Source organism: Borostomias antarcticus (genome assembly GCF_949987555.1).
Source record: "Borostomias antarcticus genome assembly, chromosome: 2".
NCBI lineage: Eukaryota > Metazoa > Chordata > Actinopteri > Stomiiformes > Stomiidae > Borostomias > Borostomias antarcticus.
The window spans coordinates 5,523,539-5,542,715 of NC_140235.1; the positions used below are offsets into that span (position 1 = coordinate 5,523,539).

General features: G+C 43.5%; 1 protein-coding gene across 3 annotated transcripts in view; it reads right to left on the reverse strand.

Moving 5' to 3' along the window:
* Positions 1 to 19,177, reverse strand: part of slc29a1a (solute carrier family 29 member 1a) — a 39,315-nt gene that overhangs the window by 15,362 nt on the left and 4,776 nt on the right. For 2 of the 3 annotated variants that reach the window (XM_084455984.1, XM_084455982.1), the window contains exon 1: positions 6,089 to 6,134. The exons of the other annotated variant lie outside the window; for it this stretch is intronic. The gene's annotated coding sequence lies outside the window, so the exon portion shown is untranslated. Of the gene's footprint in view, positions 1 to 6,088; positions 6,135 to 19,177 lie in introns of those variants that run through there. 3 annotated transcript variants of the gene reach the window in all.

The window sequence follows — 19,177 nt, forward strand, 5'->3', positions numbered from 1 at the left end:
ATTTCGACCACCACCACCTGAAAAAATACATAGCCATATCTTTGGTCATTTATGTTAGCCTACATGTTGCTTTACGTGCTGATCATATATCCAATGCCAGTTGTCACATTGCCATCATGCCTGAGAGAGCAAAGGGTCTGGTGGGATAACTCATGGAAACAGAGAGGGATTGCAGGGGTGAGATGGACCGAGTCACCCTAGGGCTGCACAATTAATCGAAATCGTGATTATGACCTCCGCAATTAACTAATCGCAAAAGGACGCAATTAATGTGATTAATAATTTTGCTTTGAATTTAGTGTGCTAGGACTACACGGACGAATCACAGGCGCTTATGCTGTCTGACCAATCACATGCGTTCCTGCTGAGTGCGCTGTGCACAGCAATTTCACTGAGAAGACGGATAGCAGTAGGTCACGACAAGTGTCACAAGAGTACCAGCAGCTGTGAGTAGTGAAAAAATGAGCGAAAACGAGGTCAGTGAGTTAGTAGCAAGAAAGGGATCAACATCCGTGATTTTGGAGCATTTTGGTTATTATATATTAATATTATATATTAAATATTAATCGCAATTACCATTTTGAAGCAAATAATCGCAATTATCATTTGTCGTGCAGACCTAAGTCACCCTTCACTAGAGTAAAGAACATGGCCTACATCTCGATCACAGGAGCCAATCCTAATTGGGGTGGACATGAAGGCATTGTTCTGGCCTACATAAGTCAGTGACTACAAGAGCACATTCCCAGACCCTGGTCTGCTACCCTCCCTGTCTCTCGCTATAGAGAACCAGTCATATGACGAGATGAGAGGAACCATTCTCTTCCGTTTCGCGAGGGGTGAAGGGAACTCTTATCAACGTGACACACTGTTGATAATAAGAGAGGGAGTACGGCAGTAACCAGAAGGTCCACAGGCTCAGCAGAGGCAGTGGGCAACTGACAGTTTCGTCTCAGGTGCTCTGAACACAGTGAGCGACAGCATCATGTTTTTTCCACATGGTGAGAGTCAACTCTCTGATTTACTGGGGGCCAGATCTGCAGGGGCTAAATCTGGAGCAGCGATCAGAGCGTTCCCAGTACACACATGCAATCTCACACACACGCACACACACACGCAAAAAACACACAAGAGCTCTAACTAAATGTGCATCATTCACATGCGAGTCCACCGATACTTTACAGACATGTACACTGATCCCTGACCAGAACCTTCACCGCCCATCGTTAAAGAGACATGTTTTATGACCATGGTCCATTTCCATTCTCAGATTCCTCTGAATTTCCTCTTACAGCGAACCGGTCCAGTCCTGATCACTGGGTGCTGAGGCATACGAGATCATACCCTGGTCGTCATCATCAAGGGCCAAGCCTGTCATGACTAGGCCTGTAATGTGAGGACAGTGTGTCAGTTTCAGATTTTCAGAGTGTCAGAGTTTGGCTTGGCAGTAGTCTGTGTCCCAACCCCCCCCCCCCTCAACTCAAGCCGCCAGTCCAAATGTTTGAGAACTGGACTCCTATGTAGACGTTGGACAGCTACTTTGTTGACAGGAAAGCAACCAAACCGGATCATGGGAGGCCTGCTCCCGACCACCAACCTTTCAGCGCCTAGCATTTATCTGGCCTGCTCCTTAACATGTCAGTGCCACATTTATAGCCAAATACCCTACTGGTTTTGAACCTAGGTCTGGTTGTTGTAGCCAACAACACAGCTTGTCTCCTTGACAGCACCTTCACACATTCATATCGACCTTTTATGAGGATGCCCGCTGGATTTGAGTGGGGTGAACCTCGAGTCCAACTGCTGCCAAGTTCCCAGTAAAACTCCCCATAGCTCATTTGCCTCAGAAGGCAGCTGCTCTGAACTGAGAGAGGCCTGGGGACCAGATAAATATTCAGTCCATAATTTCCACATGGTTAGAGAGCTATTTAGCCTGGCTTTGCACAGCAGGCCTAGATAACAGGTTGATGCTTCTAGGAACAAAAGCCAGATGATCAAAACCAAGATTTTTGTCTAGCCGCACCGGAAACAGAGACCTGCTGTTGTACCAGTCCTGATCTAGGGTTAGCTTAAAGGGGTAGTGTGCCATTTTGGACATTTAGCCCCATTTGCGGTTTGTCTACCATGAACCTGAAACAGAGACCATAATTTCACTGATCGTTCCAGTATTGAGCTAACTGCAGAATGCTGGGCAACAATGGAAGTCAATGGGGCATATGTAAATGTGTAGGAAAAACTATGATAAATGTGCTTTTCCAAGACCGGTAGCACAGGGTGTAATCTTCCCATTTTCAGTATGCTCTCCTGTGAAATGTATCGCAACCCTAATATTTTTAGGCGTTTGGAAATATTTCAATATTTCCCAACATGGCCGGCAGCAGTGAGTAGGCTAAACAAAGCGGAGAGCGCCGAATCGCCGGTAGAAGAAGACAGTCAATGTGCTGTGGATATTAGACATTTAAGTGTACAAATTTGCCTTTTATTTGCAAAGTGGGGGACTACAAACTGTAGCGACCTCGGAGAAAAGGCTTTCATCTTTCCAACGATGTTTTTACTTTGGCGAGTCATGAAACGGTTGTCTGTAGACTCGGACGAGCGGGCCGAGGAAGCGGAGTCATGAAACGGTTGTCTGGACGAGCGGGCCGAGGAAGCGCATTCATAGGTAAATTGCATTGACAGTAACAGGGCGTTATCTGTAGGATATCACCCTGGACCAGGTCTACCCTACTCTCGAAACTCTGTTTGGGCAAACTGTGCCTCATGCAGTTGTCTGATCGGCCAAGTAAAAAATATAGTTGAAGTGTGATAAATATGTAACGTTATCTAAAAATACAGGGAAGAAACACGACGTGGAGCTACACATGCACCCAGTAGCCTAGCCTATGTTTGAGCCAAAGCGGAGCCTCCATCTACGTAGCTTACACGCTGCTGTCTGTCAGTCAGCAAGCATTGTCAACGAGACGGACCACACCATAAGCGCGAGTACAACATGCAAATCAGAGGCGCTGTCCCGACTGATTTATTGAGCGACCGTCTTTTTGGCTGGCTGAACCGAAAGTTGAACGACGCTAGCTTGCGTTAATGGTCCTCCAGTGACCTAAAAAGTGCCAGTTAAAGCAACAGCAAATGCAAGGAAATATCAGTTAAGCATAGCCTAATCTAGCCTATTATTTATGTAAGCTATGTAAAAACGGCAGTGATTGTGGTAGAAGACAGGACCAGCACAGAGTTGAGGGACAGGTGAGAGAGGAGAGGTTGTTGAGAGGAGAGCAGGAGAAGAGAGGAGAAGGAAAGAGATAGGAGAGAGTTAAGATGAGAGTGAAGATGAGAGATTAGAAAGACAGTCTGATGGTTTAGACTGTATGAGCATGCAGTTAAGCATCAATGGGCATCAAACATACATTTTTATTAAATAAAAGAAATAAAACTCTGAAGCAGTACACCCCCCCCCCCCCCCCCCCCCCCGCTTTGGTACAGAAATCCTCCCTATTTTGGCAGTCTTGAGCTTGGCACCACCACACCAAGAGATCAATTCCACAGGAAACACTGATATGCATCTACACCATGGGTGTCAAATTTGGCCCGCAGTGTAATTATATTTGGCCCGCGAGGCAATACCAAATGACTACTAGAGCTGGCCCGCCAGTATTATACAGCGCATTCACCGCTAATACTACAAATTAATGCCATTGATGTGTTTTTTATTTGAAATTCGATTTTGCATGTCTGCACTATTAAGTTATATATTGTATGGTAATAAGCGTTGCTTGTTCCATATTCAATGTTAAAGCAAAACTTGTTTGGGTCCATATTAAAATTTTAATTTGGTCAATGTTGGCCCGCGACTTTGTTCAAGTTTTAAATTTTGGCCCACTGTGTATTTGAGTTTGACACCCCTGATCTACACTGTCAACGATACAGGAACTAAAAATGGTGCTCAGAGAGCACAGACCTCTGCTCCTGAATGCCTGTCGTGACTCTGTGCACGCCAAAATTGAATGGGTTCTAAATTGGCCCATGCTACACCCTTCCACCGAGTTTCGTGAACATCGGTCCAGTAGGTTTTGCATAATCCTGCTAACAAACAAACATGCACGCCTGCGCTGTCACTGGGGTGGAGGTAAAAATGTTTTGAAAAATTATTTGAAACGAAAAATAATGATTTGAAATTATTCAATTCAGCTCAGTCAATACGATGCAACACAATTTGATTTGATACAATGCAATTCAGTTCAGTTCAAAATGGTTGCGTTTAGAAACGCATACTAACACACAGGCTACACACTTTTTTGTCACGTAACCTTTTATTGAACAAACATCATAAGGTGGGGTCATTATTGTATTTTGCCCCAAATGCCTCGAAGACTTGACCATCAATCACTCGATACAGTCGCCATACCATGGATTGACCAGCAGATGTCATTATGGAGAGGATTATCGAACGCTTCGAGAAAGAGTGCAGCTTCGTTCACCAATCACTACTATCCTATAGTATTGTCCTCTGGTCGGTGTTGCCAGCTTAGCTTTGTCACTAGTATATCTGGCGACTTTCAAGACCCCCTTGGCGACTTGGACAAAGGAAACCAGCGGCAAATCTAGCGAGTTTTTCTTGTCATTTGGGGAATTATTGTGTTGACAGAGCTGTGCAAAAGCATCTAACATATCCCGTTCCGCGGTTTACACTACAACGAGTTCAGCGAGGGCTGCCGTCTCCTCCTCCTCCTCCTCCTCCTCCTCCTCCTCCTCCTCCTCCTCCTCCTCCTCCTCCTCCTCCTCCTCCCTCACACAGCCAACTAGACAGCAGCCCCGCCGGCCCACCCAGCTGCAGCAGCCAGCGGTGTGAGCGGACAACCCGACAGCTCTGAGCAAGAGCTGCTTTTCTATTCACTTTGCCTGAGCTGCTTTTCTATTCATTTTGCCTGAGCTGCTTTTCTATTCATTTTGCCTCAGTCAGATATGCATATTATGCAAATGAGTCGTTTATGTCATCTAGCTACTTTTGGGAGAGCCAACAGCTACTTCTCTTACAGATGAGTTGACTGCATCTGTATCTAGGTGACAACAACGAAGGCATCTGTAGCGCTCATCTCCGCGACAAACAGGCAAATAGCTGGGTACAAGCGGGGTTTCTCACATTGTACTTGCTTCTAACTAGATAATGGTGCGTTCGTTTATAACTGGGAGGTGGCAAATTGCGACTTGCTACTAGGAATGATTAAATAAAACACCTCATGAACTCGCACTTCCTCGTCGCAAATTCGGACATGTTTCTCAGCCCCCAGTTGCTCGAATGCACTAGATATAACTAGGTAACTGATATAATGGTATATAGATATAACTAGGTAACTGTGATATAATGGTATATAGATATAACTAGGTAACTGTGATATAATGGTATATAGCTCGAATGCACACAGGTCGGAGGTAGGTATTTTGCCACTTGCGACTTGCCACCTCCGACCACAAACGAACGCACCATAAGTATATACGTATCGAACATTACCCATATAGGCTATCGCTTGTCACGTGTAGACTACGACTGAGTAATGGCAAAGTTAGAATCTTAATATTAAACAGACAAAATCTGATATGTTATTTGAAGTTAGCCGACAACAGCCAAGCTAGCGTAAGCTACAGCAAAGTAGCCTAGTGGCTAGCTGATAGCTAAGTTAAGATAGCTCACCCGTACGGTCCCCAGCACGCTTGAAGTTCGCGCCGGGCAGAATGACACTTCCGCGCTAAAGCTACAAATCATGGGCGCGTGTTCTTGGTCAGCGCCAAAAGCATGGCAAGTGAAGTTTTATTTTAGCTCTATTAGTAGGCTAGTAGCTCTATTCGTAGTAGTAGTAGGCTAGTAGTACCAGAAATTAACCAGCTAACTAAGCATCCATTCAAGAAAAATATCCGCCTCGTTTACTGACAAAGAGATTACTTCGTTTGGCCAGTTAACGTTAGGCTGTGACACAAAATGTTACTTCATCATGGCTGCAGTCGCTAATGTTACTAAACTAAAAAAAGAAAGAAAACGAAAGTAAAACTATTAACGTTACAACCAAGCCAAAGAAAGATAACTTTTGAGTTAAGTTACCTTAGCGAGGAAGGAAGAGTGGTGGTCTGTCACCGGCTGTGTCCAGAAGGTCTATGATGCAAAGTGAGGTCTGTGTTGTATCCTCCCGCTTGGAGGAGGAGGAGCTCATTCACTTGGGGTGTCCCATCTCATAAAACCAGTGTTTGTAATCTACTTAAGAGTTATTGGCAGATGTATCCAACAAAAAATGAATGAAATTGAACTGTTGTACTCTGAATAGCATAACTTTTTATTCTATGTCTTGCTTATTCTTTCTGAAATAAAATATAAATTAAAACATTTTTCAATACTACTTTGAAAATAGGACTAGCCTACTACACAATTTCTCCCCAATTCTGTGGCACAGTAAGTCACAAGGTCGGCTTGTGATCCACACTTCAGACAGCACACTGGGTCAAATCAGGTTAGTAAGATAAGCCAGAGCACGTCCATGAGACTGCCATTCATGAAGAGGGAGACAGAAACTCGACCTGTGCTGTCTGTTTGAGGGCTCAACTAGCTAGCAGCTCTACCACCGCCTGTCAGCCCCGAACCACCATTCTGCCCAATAGAACTGACCATGTAATGTACAGTACCAAGAAAAACTACACATAATTCTTTCCGCCACAATAATGAGAGAGATGAAGCATTCAGAGAAGCCGTTGGAGAGGTCCAAGGCCCTACAGTACACCTTGAGAGATGTATAGAGCAGCCGGCTAGGGACATTTCATGGGGTTAGACAAACTGGGCTGTTATCATTCCCCTGTCTCCCATAGCAAATACACAATTATCACAAAATGGAGTAGCTAGCTACAAGAACCGTCTGCTTGGATGGAGAGACCTGCATGTTGGACAAGCTTGGCTGAGTGTGCACAGGATTTACAGTGCGTTACACATCACACAATGTCAACTCATTTTGTGTCTTTCATGTTTGATCTTTAATGGCTTACTATCCAGCAATGATGCATCGGTGAAATGACTCATGAAAGCTCTCTCGGGATGGGTTGACCTGCAGTGAGGGCAGACTGTGGGGTTTGGCCAATAGTGTTACCTCGTTAGGTTGGTAACACCAACCTAACAGGGACACTGCCTGCTCCGTGTACATTGTTAATTTGGGTTGAAGGTTATGTTACTATTTAAAGATGCTTGTGCTGTAACTGTGTGTAGCAACAGTGATGAGAGAGAGACAATATGTGTGTGTGTGTGTGAGAGAGAGAGAATAAGCTGCTGCGTCTATATATGAAATTGGTTCATTTGGATGGAATTCATCAGAGCCATTGTTTATGTTTACGTTAGACAGTCTGTCTGGGACATGCCATGTGTGATTGTTGTTTGCTCTTTTGCTCCCAGCCAGCCAAGTTGGTGGTGAGCTCCCTCCTACACCCTGTCTCGTCTAAAATAAGACTCCTGTGGTTTTGGGGTGAAACCATCGTAATGACGCTTGTCTGGGAAACGCCCCCCCCCCCCCCAACACTCTCCACCCCAGCCCCACACCACCAAGCAGCAGCAGACCTCCACAGACCGCACTCCCAAAAGGCACCCCGACACTCTGTTATGCTGTGGATGAATATAACCTGATTACATTTCTGACGCAGGCTGAACACAAAGATGTTTACATCATATTCTGAGTCTCTCTCTCCCTGCCCAGCTTCAGCCACATGCTCTTATTTGGCTTATGATCCAGGCGGGAAAACTCACTCTTGACAGCAACACACACACACACACACACACACACACACACACGGCAGAACAGAGCAAGCCTGACTGTGTTTTTCCAGGGCTGTGGTGGTTGGGGAAAGAGGAGTGGCAGGAAAAGAGACCTGTGGTAGTTTGTTTTGGAAATTTGAACAGTCATGCTATCCTCTCTCTCTCTGCCATGTCTTCCACTACCTCCTCAGTGGGTACACTTTATTTAGGCTGAGAGAAGCAAATATGAAATAAAAATTTTGAAACACTTCATCTTGGTATATCAGTAACCTTATCCAGGTCAACAAGGGCAGCTAATGTTGAAATTCAGAAACAAAGTCAAGTTGAAAACAAGTTTACAGTAGAATTGAGTTGAGTCAAAGTTTGAAGTCATCTACCAACTTTAGCTGATGCAATATACAAAAATACAAATGCAAACAACATAAACGTCTTATCCGGTCCCATCCTGTTGGGTCTATGTGGCAGAAAGATCAAAACAGAGAGGGAAAAGGCCAAACAAAAGAGGGATGGATGTGGAATCTGTGATCACATGCTGACATTTCTTAACTCTTAAATGGCCTGACTGGGGGGCATTGAATCCCAGGTGGGATTAGGGGATTTTGGGAGGACAAAAGCTATCCACCTGGGGGACACTGCCCCCGACTCTAAGGATTAACCTCTGGACTGGTCAGAGATGTGTAAACAACCAGGCCAGGTCAAGTCTGGTTTATGTGCGTGGCTGGCTTGTTTCTGTTCAGGACTGGTAGGACGGAAGCTAGTCATGCCACTGAAATAGCTGTGAATTGAAATGACATGAAATAATGTCTGATAAATTAAGATAGGTCTTGTCGCCTGGACACATCAGTTTCAATGCTTCCAATGCTAACCCAGCACAATAAGAGCGGGATAGCCAGTTAGCTCAAGAGCTCACAACAACTAGCAGCAGCTTCCATAACAGTAATGGTAGCGGTCAGTGGCTAAAGCAGTTACACTGATGATTCCTGTCACTAGGGCTGGGTATCGATTTGAATTTCAAGAATCGATTAGATTCTGATTCACAAGGTTCAGAATTGATTATCACGATTCAATTTGATTCAATATCAATTCGGTTAGTGTTACTAAAACCATTTTTTTTTAGCTGTAACTTTAATTATATGACTGCCAAGTTATGCAACACATCAACAGGCCTACTACGGCTGAGTATCGATACTGATTTCCAAAAATGAATGAATAAATGAATCATTGAATGAATGAATGAATGAACTATTCATTCCTTCATTTATTCATTCATTCATTAAATAAAAGATCGATTTTGGGATTCATGAATCAATTCTGAATCATTTGATCGATTCAGAATCAATTAATACATTTTTTAAACCCAGCCCTACCGGTAACGTTAGCTCTTTTGCTGCAATTGGTTCAACTTCTGTTTCTGGACAAAGGTAAGGGATAAACCCAGATAACACAAGGCTAGCGGACCTACAGCGGGTCCCCGATGGACTAGTTGGCGGAATATAACACAAGGCTAGCAGACCTACAGCGGGTCCCCGATGGACAAGCTGGCGGACCTCTGTCGGAATCCGCTGGCGGACCTCCGACCGAATCCGCTGGCGAGTTCCTGGCCATTTGCACATCGAATGGCAAGCGGACCTCTGGCGGATTATTAGCTTCAGGGACAGCGTAATCCGAAATGCTCCCGCTATTGCTCCACCACCATTCCACCAGTAGTTTATTGTCCATAGGCCCATTGGCTCTACTGTAGGCTTATGAATTTCTATTGCTAAATTAACTTACTCTGAACATTTTTTGGGTAACCCTTCCTTTCACAGTCCCCCAAATCCTAAACATTTACCTGGTAAATACATGCAAAGTATAGCCTAGTATATAATGGGTAATTACTGAGACACCTATACTGTGGGTATAATTTCAAAACAGGAGTATTTCAAATGTTCAATTACTGCACATACATTCTATAACTGACATAGCACCACCAGGTAACCACATTTTTACATCCAGTAAAATCCAACACAAATGACAAATCACAATGCTCATATTTATGAAAATGCTTAGAATTATATTAATTATAACTGGATCCCCTCGGGAATCTGGGAGTGGGACCGAGAACAGGAGGAGAAAATAGAGTTGCATACACAGAGAAACATAACAGTAAGCACAAGTCTAGTACAGTATGTCAATGGGACTTGTAATTGGTCACCCAGTTTCTGCAATCAGTTTGACACAGTTAATTAATCTGCAAAACAGACTGTACATTTCCTTTAAAATAAAAATAAATGTTTTGTTTCCATGGGATCTCTCCCGTCTGTCTGAAAAAACGGGGCGGAGAGGAAGAAAGGTCATGGCTAAAGTTAAAAATCAAACAGGCTCGTGTTCAACCAGGAATCAAACCCATGATCTTCCGCATGGGAGTCAGCCGCATTATCCACTACACTACTGAGGAACTTGGCAGTGTGGGATGTCATAGTTTTTTTATTTTGGTGTGCTGGGAACAGGAGGAGGAGAAAATAAAACACAGAGTTGCATACACAGAGAAACATAACAGTAAGCACAAGTCTAGTATATCAATGGGACTTGTAATTGGTCACTAAATTGGTCACCCAGTTTCTGCAATCAGTTTGACACAGTTAATTCATCTGCAAAACAGACTGTACATTTCCTTGAAAAATTTTTTAAATGTTTTGATCCCATGGGATCTCTCCCGTCCGTCTGAAAAAAGGGGGCAGAGAGGAGAGGAAGAAAGGTCATGGCTAAAGTTAAAAATCAAACAGGCTTGTGTTCAAACCCATGATCGTCCGCATGGGAGTCAGCCGCATTATCCACTACACTACTGAGGAACTTGAAAAATGTGTGATATCATAGTGTTTTTGTTCCTATGGAATCTCTCCCATACTTCCAAAACAAGGGGAAAGGAGAGTGCAAAATGGGAGGGAGAGGGATGGAAAGGCCAAAAGTAAACATAGAAATAGACCCACAGGCTAGCAGATGGTGTGGGTATTGTTTCCCAAAATCTTCCCAACCGGGGCTTGAACCCCTGACCTTCCGCAGACTCTTTATCCACTACACTACCGAGGAAATTGAAAGTCCACAATGTCATAGTGTATTTATTTTGGTGTGCTGGGACACTGCCTCTTGTGGTGGCAACAGAGAAATGCAGGTCAACAGCGGGACAGAGGGAAAGGGACTGACAAACCGACAAATTCTATCTATGGTGCGCTGGCTTACAGCCACGCAAAAAAAAAGATAGATCAACAGGGGGGTCTCAGGAAGTACAATTCCTCTGATCTTTATCAGAGCATTGTCTTCAAATCTGCCACCTACTAAAATACACTATCAACAAAGGCCAGTCCAGTACTTCCATGGGTTAAACGCACAGGCATCCTCGCAACAACACAAAGTACATCTGTTTCTTATATCAATCCATCATCCATCCAGGTAATTAATAATGGGCTCCTTATACTGTATCTCTTCCCAACATTGTGTTGCACAATATTGGACATTTGTTTTCTCTTAAGAGTGATCTGTGTGTGTGTGTGTGTGTGTGTGTGTGTGTGTGCATGTGTGTGTATGCGTGTATCTGCCTGTGTGTATGTGTGCCTATGTGTGCACATGTGTGTGTGTGTGTGTGTGTATCGATGGGTGTAGCGGCTGTGGTGATTCTTGGTGGTATGTGGAGTGTGTGCTCTGTGACATAGCTGGCTGTGAGTGGTACAATCCAATCCGACTTTATTTGTAGAAGCACTATAAAAATCACAAAAGACCAAAGTGCTGTACAGAAGAATACATAAAAAACATAAATACACAGCTCACACAGGCATAAGGTACATACAATACAAATAGGTCACAAATAAGTCAACGCCTTAAGTGTCAAAGGCCAGGGAAAAAAGGTGGGTTTTAAGAAGACATGTAAAGACAGGCAGTGAAGAGGCCTGTCTAATGTGGAGAGGCAGATCATTCCACAATTTAGGGGCTGAACCAGCGAAGGCCCGGTCCCCTCTGAGCTTACGCTTAGTTTTAGGTACAATCAGGAGCAGCTGATACCCTATAAGGGTACAGTATGAGATGGACAGACACACTGCTGCAATCAAATCACTTCCCCTGAAACCCTAAACATGAAATAAACAAACACTACCTGTTACTTCTGATCCTGAAAAGATTTAGACGATATATTTAGCTATCAAACCCAGAGGTATATAAATACAGGGTATCCATGGGTCCTTAAAAAGTCTCAATCTCAATAAAAAGGCCTTAATAAGTCTTAAATTCATTACTCAAAGGTCGCCTTTTGTGTTGTATGGATGTGCTGTTAAAGAAGGGCTGATTGGATAAAGATGTGATTTACTTCATGGATCTAAAGGGGGATTTTGCATCTTCATATCAGCAACTTGAATCTCAAAACAAACCGATCTCATGGTTCTGCACAAAGTGAGGTTGACGTGCTCAACATACGCCTCGGAGCTCCAGTGCCACACGGAACATCACTATTACCAGCTAAACCCATTCTTACATCACTATTACCAGCTAAACCCATTCTTACATCACTATCACCAGCTAAACCCATTCTTACATCACTATTACCAGCTAAACCCATTCTTACATCACTATTACCAGCTAAACCCATTCTTACATCACTATCACCAGCTAAACCCATTCTTACATCACTATCACCAGCTAAACCCATTCTTACAACACTATTACCAGCTAAACCCATTCTTACATCACTATCACCAGCTAAACCCATTCTTACATCACTATCACCAGCTAACCCCATTCTTACATCACTATTACCAGCTAAACCCATTCTTACATCACTATCACCAGCTAAACCCATTCTTACATCACTATTACCAGCTAAACCCATTCTTACATCACTATCACCAGCTAAACCCATTCTTACATCACTATTACCAGCTAAACCCATTCTTACATCACTATTACCAGCTAAACCCATTCTTACATCACTATCACCAGCTAAACCCATTCTTACATCACTATTACCAGCTAAACCCATTCTTACATCACTATTACGAGCTAAACCCATTCTTACATCACTATCACCAGCTAAACCCATTCTTACATCACTATTACCAGCTAAACCCATTCTTACATCACTATCACCAGCTAAACCCATTCTTACATCACTATCACCAGCTAAACCCATTCTTACATCACTATCACCAGCTAACCCCATTCTTACATCACTATTACCAGCTAAACCCATTCTTACATCACTATCACCAGCTAAACCCATTCTTACATCACTATTACCAGCTAAACCCATTCTTACATCACTATCACCAGCTAAACCCATTCTTACATCACTATCACCAGCTAAACCCATTCTTACATCACTATTACCAGCTAAACCCATTCTTACATCACTATCACCAGCTAAACCCATTCTTACATCACTATTACCAGCTAAACCCATTCTTACATCACTATTACGAGCTAAACCCATTCTTACATCACTATCACCAGCTAAACCCATTCTTACATCACTATTACCAGCTAAACCCATTCTTACATCACTATTACCAGCTAAACCCATTCTTACATCACTATTACCAGCTAAACCCATTCTTACATCACTATCACCAGCTAAACCCATTCTTACATCACTATTACCAGCTAAACCCATTCTTACATCACTATCACCAGCTAAACCCATTCTTACATCACTATCACCAGCTAAACCCATTCTTACATCACTATTACCAGCTAAACCCATTCTTACATCACTATTACCAGCTAAACCCATTCTTACATCACTATCACCAGCTAAACCCATTCTTACATCACTATTACCAGCTAAACCCATTCTTACATTGCACCATTGTTGAATGTTTTAGTTGCAATGTGCAAGAACAGGATCACAAGCAAGACAAAGGGAAATATATTAACATTATTTCATGATAATCTGACCGAATGAGACAGAGTGCTGAAATATCAGGAAATGAATGTTAGAATGTGAAATTCTACCGGCCCATCTACCAGCCGCCAGTGGTGCAGTAGACCACCTACAGGAGCAAAAGGTTGCAAAGAAGTTGTTTTTAAATGGTGGAGCAAAATATGCACCAATTTATTCAGATTTGATTTACATCTTCTCTAGTGCTCTCTTTTCTCAATCTTTCATTTCTGGAAAAAATTGACTGACTTTTTTTTTGTTGCTGTTTTGCTGTCACTATATGGCCCGGTAGAGGTATCATTAATCTTATTAAAACACATAGAAATATGAGGAATTAGCTATAAATTGCAAAAAGAAAATCTGACCAAGGACCCCCATTTGATTGATCAAAACACTCGTCTCAAGGCTCTCAAGGCACTCGTCCAAAGTGATTTTTCAGTTGAAATTCCAGCCAGGCCAATCGTCCTTTGAATGCAATAACGGAATTAAACCGCGTGACGTGATTGGTTAGGGGATGAACTAATCACTGAGGACTCCTTTGGCAATGCTCATCTTTGAAAATGGCTGCAATGGGAGCCTGTTCAGACTGAATAATGAAGTGAAACGAAATGGCAATGGCAAAGTGTCAGGCTAATTCCAAGTGGCATTAAAAAGATCTTAAATGTAGCTTGCTGAGACCTGCTGATACCCTGAAATAGGGCGAGGTGGTGGCTATGGCTGAAATTCTAAATTCCCTTCCCCTCTTTGAATCCTCTATATGGTGGACTGTGTTTGTATCTCGTCATCAGCCATTAAAAGATCCTCATTTTAAATCCACCCCATCCTGTAGTCCTGTCCAAAAGCCATTACACGATTGTTCTCTCCCAAACATCATCTGAAACACCACCAAAGAAAACATGAGAGAGTTGCCAAGCACAGAGCTCAGCACTGCTACCAATCCATTACGCTGGACTGGCCTGCCTGATTGTTTGCTTGGTTGTCTTCCTGGAAGGCACCTGTTTAAGCCATCAGAGACAGACAGAGATATGCATCACTGGTACGGTACAGTAGCTGGATTAAAAGCAAGCAGTTCGCTCCGCCTCAGGTCACTCATGGTGCCTGGGTCGTTTAAGGTCTCCCTGGAAACTGTACAAGCCCCATATGCACCTTTCATCGCGTGGCACCCCCCCTATAGGAATTTTGTAACATTACGCCACACAGCACAGTAAATGAACCAAGTTAAAAAAGGATCCTCAGATACACATGAGGTAATGAATGGAGGGCTGATCTATTTCACATGTTCTGATTGAGGTAAACTGTTTGGGTCTCATCATCAGGACAGATGCAGGGCAAGCAAGAACCAAAACACATGAATCACACAAACCCAGTGAAATCACTGTGGGTTCAAAAAGAAATCTGATACTGTGAGCCAACATTAACTTCCAGTAGGAGAGTGTACTAGGCACGGACCTCACTGTTGTCATAATAACAACTGATAAAGTGATATCTAGATGGGATGTTCTCTCAACCGGTCTGAAGGCTGATAAACACCACATGACTTCCTTCGAGAACGTCAGGAAATATATCAAACCACACTGGCATGTTTACATACCGTCTTTCTTCATTAACTCGTTCCCATGCAGTAAAATACCCTTTCCTTAACACAGAAGGATATCCTGTTCTTCAGGAGAACGTCTACATAACAGTAGCTTTAAAACATTCCCCAAACCATTCTTTGTTTCAATTAACAGAGAAATAACTCCATCCATCTCCTCACGACCAACGGTTTTTGACGGCAAGATGAGATTAAGTAATTTTGTTGTATAACGTCTGTCATCTGTGTCTTTCATTGGGGGTGGGCTCAGGAAGTACAGTAGAGTGGGTTGTCCAATGACCACAGGGTTGGTGGTTCAAAACCCAGCTCCTCCTGTCTGCATGTCTAGTGTCCTTGGGCAAGACACTGACCCCAAATAGCTCTCAATGAGCAGGCTAGCACATTGCATGGCAGCTGCTGCCACTGGTGTGAGAATGTGTGGGTGAATGTGAGGCCATTGTAAAGCCCTTTGGATAACAGCGCTATATAAGTCCAGTCCATTTACTATTTCAAATGATGTGGCATCATTCAAGGAATTTAGGCCACCGAGCACCTCTAACCTAAGATGACAGGTTCAGCAGGTCAAAGTAACACACACGTTTGTCTCAAAACACCCTCCTTTTGTTATGCCAAAATACATTGTGTTGATGCTCGCTTATTTCCTTAGTCTGAACACCAGAAATGAACACAAATAGCTTTTTTATCTAATCGAGGTGATGAAGTCATTAGTCATTCATCACCACCTAGAGTGAAAACTGCAAGTGTTTTGAAGTGTATTTCCTGAGCCAGGCCTTTCTCTACAGGCTGACTTGGCTCCGAGGCAAGGCCATGAGAGGCACAAAAATGCCCTCGGCCTATTCAGAAATCTGGAAAACAACAGTCTTTTTGGCTGGTGGGCAGAGCCCGACAGCCCTAGGAAAGCATCTGTCCCTTTGTCACTCACTAAGCCCACCAGAAACCCCCCTGTACTGTTCCCCTAGAACGCCCCATGTAGATAGCGTTCAGACGGCAGGGTAGAAGCCCCCCCACCCCCCTCCCCGAGCACAGAGGGGCGGCCTGCTATATGGAGGCAGCGAGAGAGAGAAATTAACTCATTCTTGGATTTCTGTGAATGGGAAAAATGATTTTGCTCTGCAGTAAATACGAAACACAAAGGTCAGTTGTTCGGGGGGCAAATTAGAGTGCTGCTCAGGCAGAGTGCTGCTCAGGCAGTGATCGAGTAAGCGAGAGCAGACCACCGAATCCAGGCAGGCTGGCAGCACAGAGCAGTGGTGTCAGATTTCACTCATGAGAGAAAGGGCTCTAGAGTTTCCAGATCGCCTCATTAATGGCAGATCTCTTTTTGGTTAACAGAGGAACAATCTTGGACATATGAGTGAAGAATGAAAATAAAAGTAGGGCCTATACAGTACAACCAATATTTTATGAGCTAGGCCGTTCAGCTTACATCAATCTCTTACATATTTTTTTTTTTTTTAAAATCTACTGTAGATAAATCTACTGTAGATAAAATGAGCACATTCCTGTAATTATTGCAATCCGTGGCTGACCCCCCAGAAATAACCACCAAGGAAAACTGCTGGGTTTGATCAATCAATCAATCAATCAATCAATCAATCAATCAATCAATCAATCAATCAATCAATCAATCAAAGCTTTATTTGTATAGCGCATTTCATACCCAGAGGCAACACAATGCGCTTTACAGAGAACAAGGGAGGTGGGCATACATCCCACCCCTACATATTCCAGAGGGAAGCAAAAAAACAGTAATCACCCGGGGGCCAGATAAGTGAGCTGTAAAAATTCTTCCATGACCCCTCTCAACAAGGCGATCGCGCAAGCCTTTGGACAAGGCAAGTGCCCTTTTGAAAGTTTTTTTATTTTTTTTATTTTTTACAGTGTAGAACTACTGTATGTGGCCCATGGTGACATCGATCAATTCTCGATTAAAAGCATGTAATAATGATGCCCCAAAATGCGTTGTAATTTTGCCAGTCCCCCCCCCACGCACACACACCCGTGCCCCTCCCCTCCCTCTCTTTCTTTGTCAACGGTAAACGCGAAAACCGGATACAAACGGAGGCGCGCTACTCCTCCACTGCCATCCAGAGTGCCCGAGTGATGTCAGCTAACCAGCCAGGTAACACATAAACGAAACAAGTGTATTGTTTGCCCCCTAAGCCTCAGTTGCCAAACTATAACTTGCATTTATTTGTCACTGTTGTGAAGTAAGTCTTATACAGCGCCAAACAGCTGAGCCTAAATTAGCCGACTGCCCACCTGCTTAACAAGCTAGATGCTAGTCATAATCAATTAATGGATTTAACGTAATGATGACCACCACATGACCAATGTGAAGAATACAGCATGTGAAGCTATCAGTATACTTAAGCTGAATATTTAGTATTATGTAGTAATCTTAACCAAGTCTCACGCCACGCCCCCCCCCCGTCAACAACTCGCGCGACAATCAAAAATCTCTGTCAGCACCCCCCACACCCCCTCAACAACTAACGCGAAAATCAAAATACAAATTATCTGTCTGCACCCCCGCTCAAGGTGCCCTGATTTTTCACTGAGCACCTGCCCCCCAAAATGTCTGTGCACGCCACTGCTATCACTAAAAAAATAAAAAATAATTACGTATTAGGGTCTTGAGCATCCTACCCTGAAACATGTACAGAACATTGTGCATGGGAAACCATGTACTTTACAGCTGCATTTCTTGGAGCTACAAGGAGTTTCACTCTTGCAGCCACACCGGATCTTCTTCAGGATGTAGTCTGGAACCAGTTTGACATCTTCTGGTAGGTGGATTGGGATCAGTGCCCTGTTACTGGTGTCCTTTTCCCATCCAAATTCCTCTGGGTTCATTGCATGTGGCAGATTGTTATTGAGATTTTGCCACAGGTACGCTTGGAAGTGGGCCCTCTTTACATTTTCAGTGAACGCTTCCTTTGTTGGAGGTATAGCAGCTAGATTTGGTGAAGAAATATTTCCTTTCCCGTTCTTTTTTCCCCAGACAAGTAGCCTTGTGTGTGTCATGTCCATGCTCTCCGTTATGCCATAACAGGCTGAGATGAAGGCAGTGGCTTGGTCAAGGACTTGCTGGAATGGTGCATCCACATTGACAATAGCTGATAGACCGTAACCAGCTTTCAGGGCTTTGATGACGGAGCTTTTTCACAAACCATAGGCTTTTTTTCGGGTTAATACCTGAAAATGCTCAAGGGATATCACCGAGCACTCTCTTGTATTTTGAAGAGGTACCCCCAAGCTACAAGAAACAGCAAAGAAAAAAATTCCACCCGACAAAACAAGGTTCAACCCCATGGCTCCCGGACTAGTAGAGCAATTATCAGACTTTCTCAAAAGTGCTAGTTTTGTCAACTTTTTGATCTGGATATGGACCATTGTATACGATCATAAGTAACCTTAAAACAGGGCTTAACATGATTTTTCCCTTTACTACTCCTTTAACATCAAATACGTATAGATGTCCAGATAAGCCAGTGTCTTGGTCTACTTATTTCACCACCTGAAGGGAAGTGCATGAAATTTGGCCTTTAGCCAGGCTCGACCTGGCCTGGTTCTACCTTGGATATCTTGGCCGCTCCACCACAGAATGCACAATATAGTGAGAGTAAAACAGCCCTGAGGCAAACACTCAAATCCCTCCACACACAGACTGAGCCTTCTTGGCACTGACGACCTGATGAAGCGATGGTTTTAGGGGGGTAATTGGTCAATAGAGTTGGCAGGTTCAGCTGGGTTGAAAACATTAAGGTTACGTTCCATTCCAGAAGGTTGTACCCTCTCATGTGTCCTTGATCAGTTTCCTTCCGAGATCTGAATGGAATGGGTAGGTGGACAGAATTAGGTGCAAAATAGCCTACCCGTGCCTTAACATCACCAGCTACCTGAT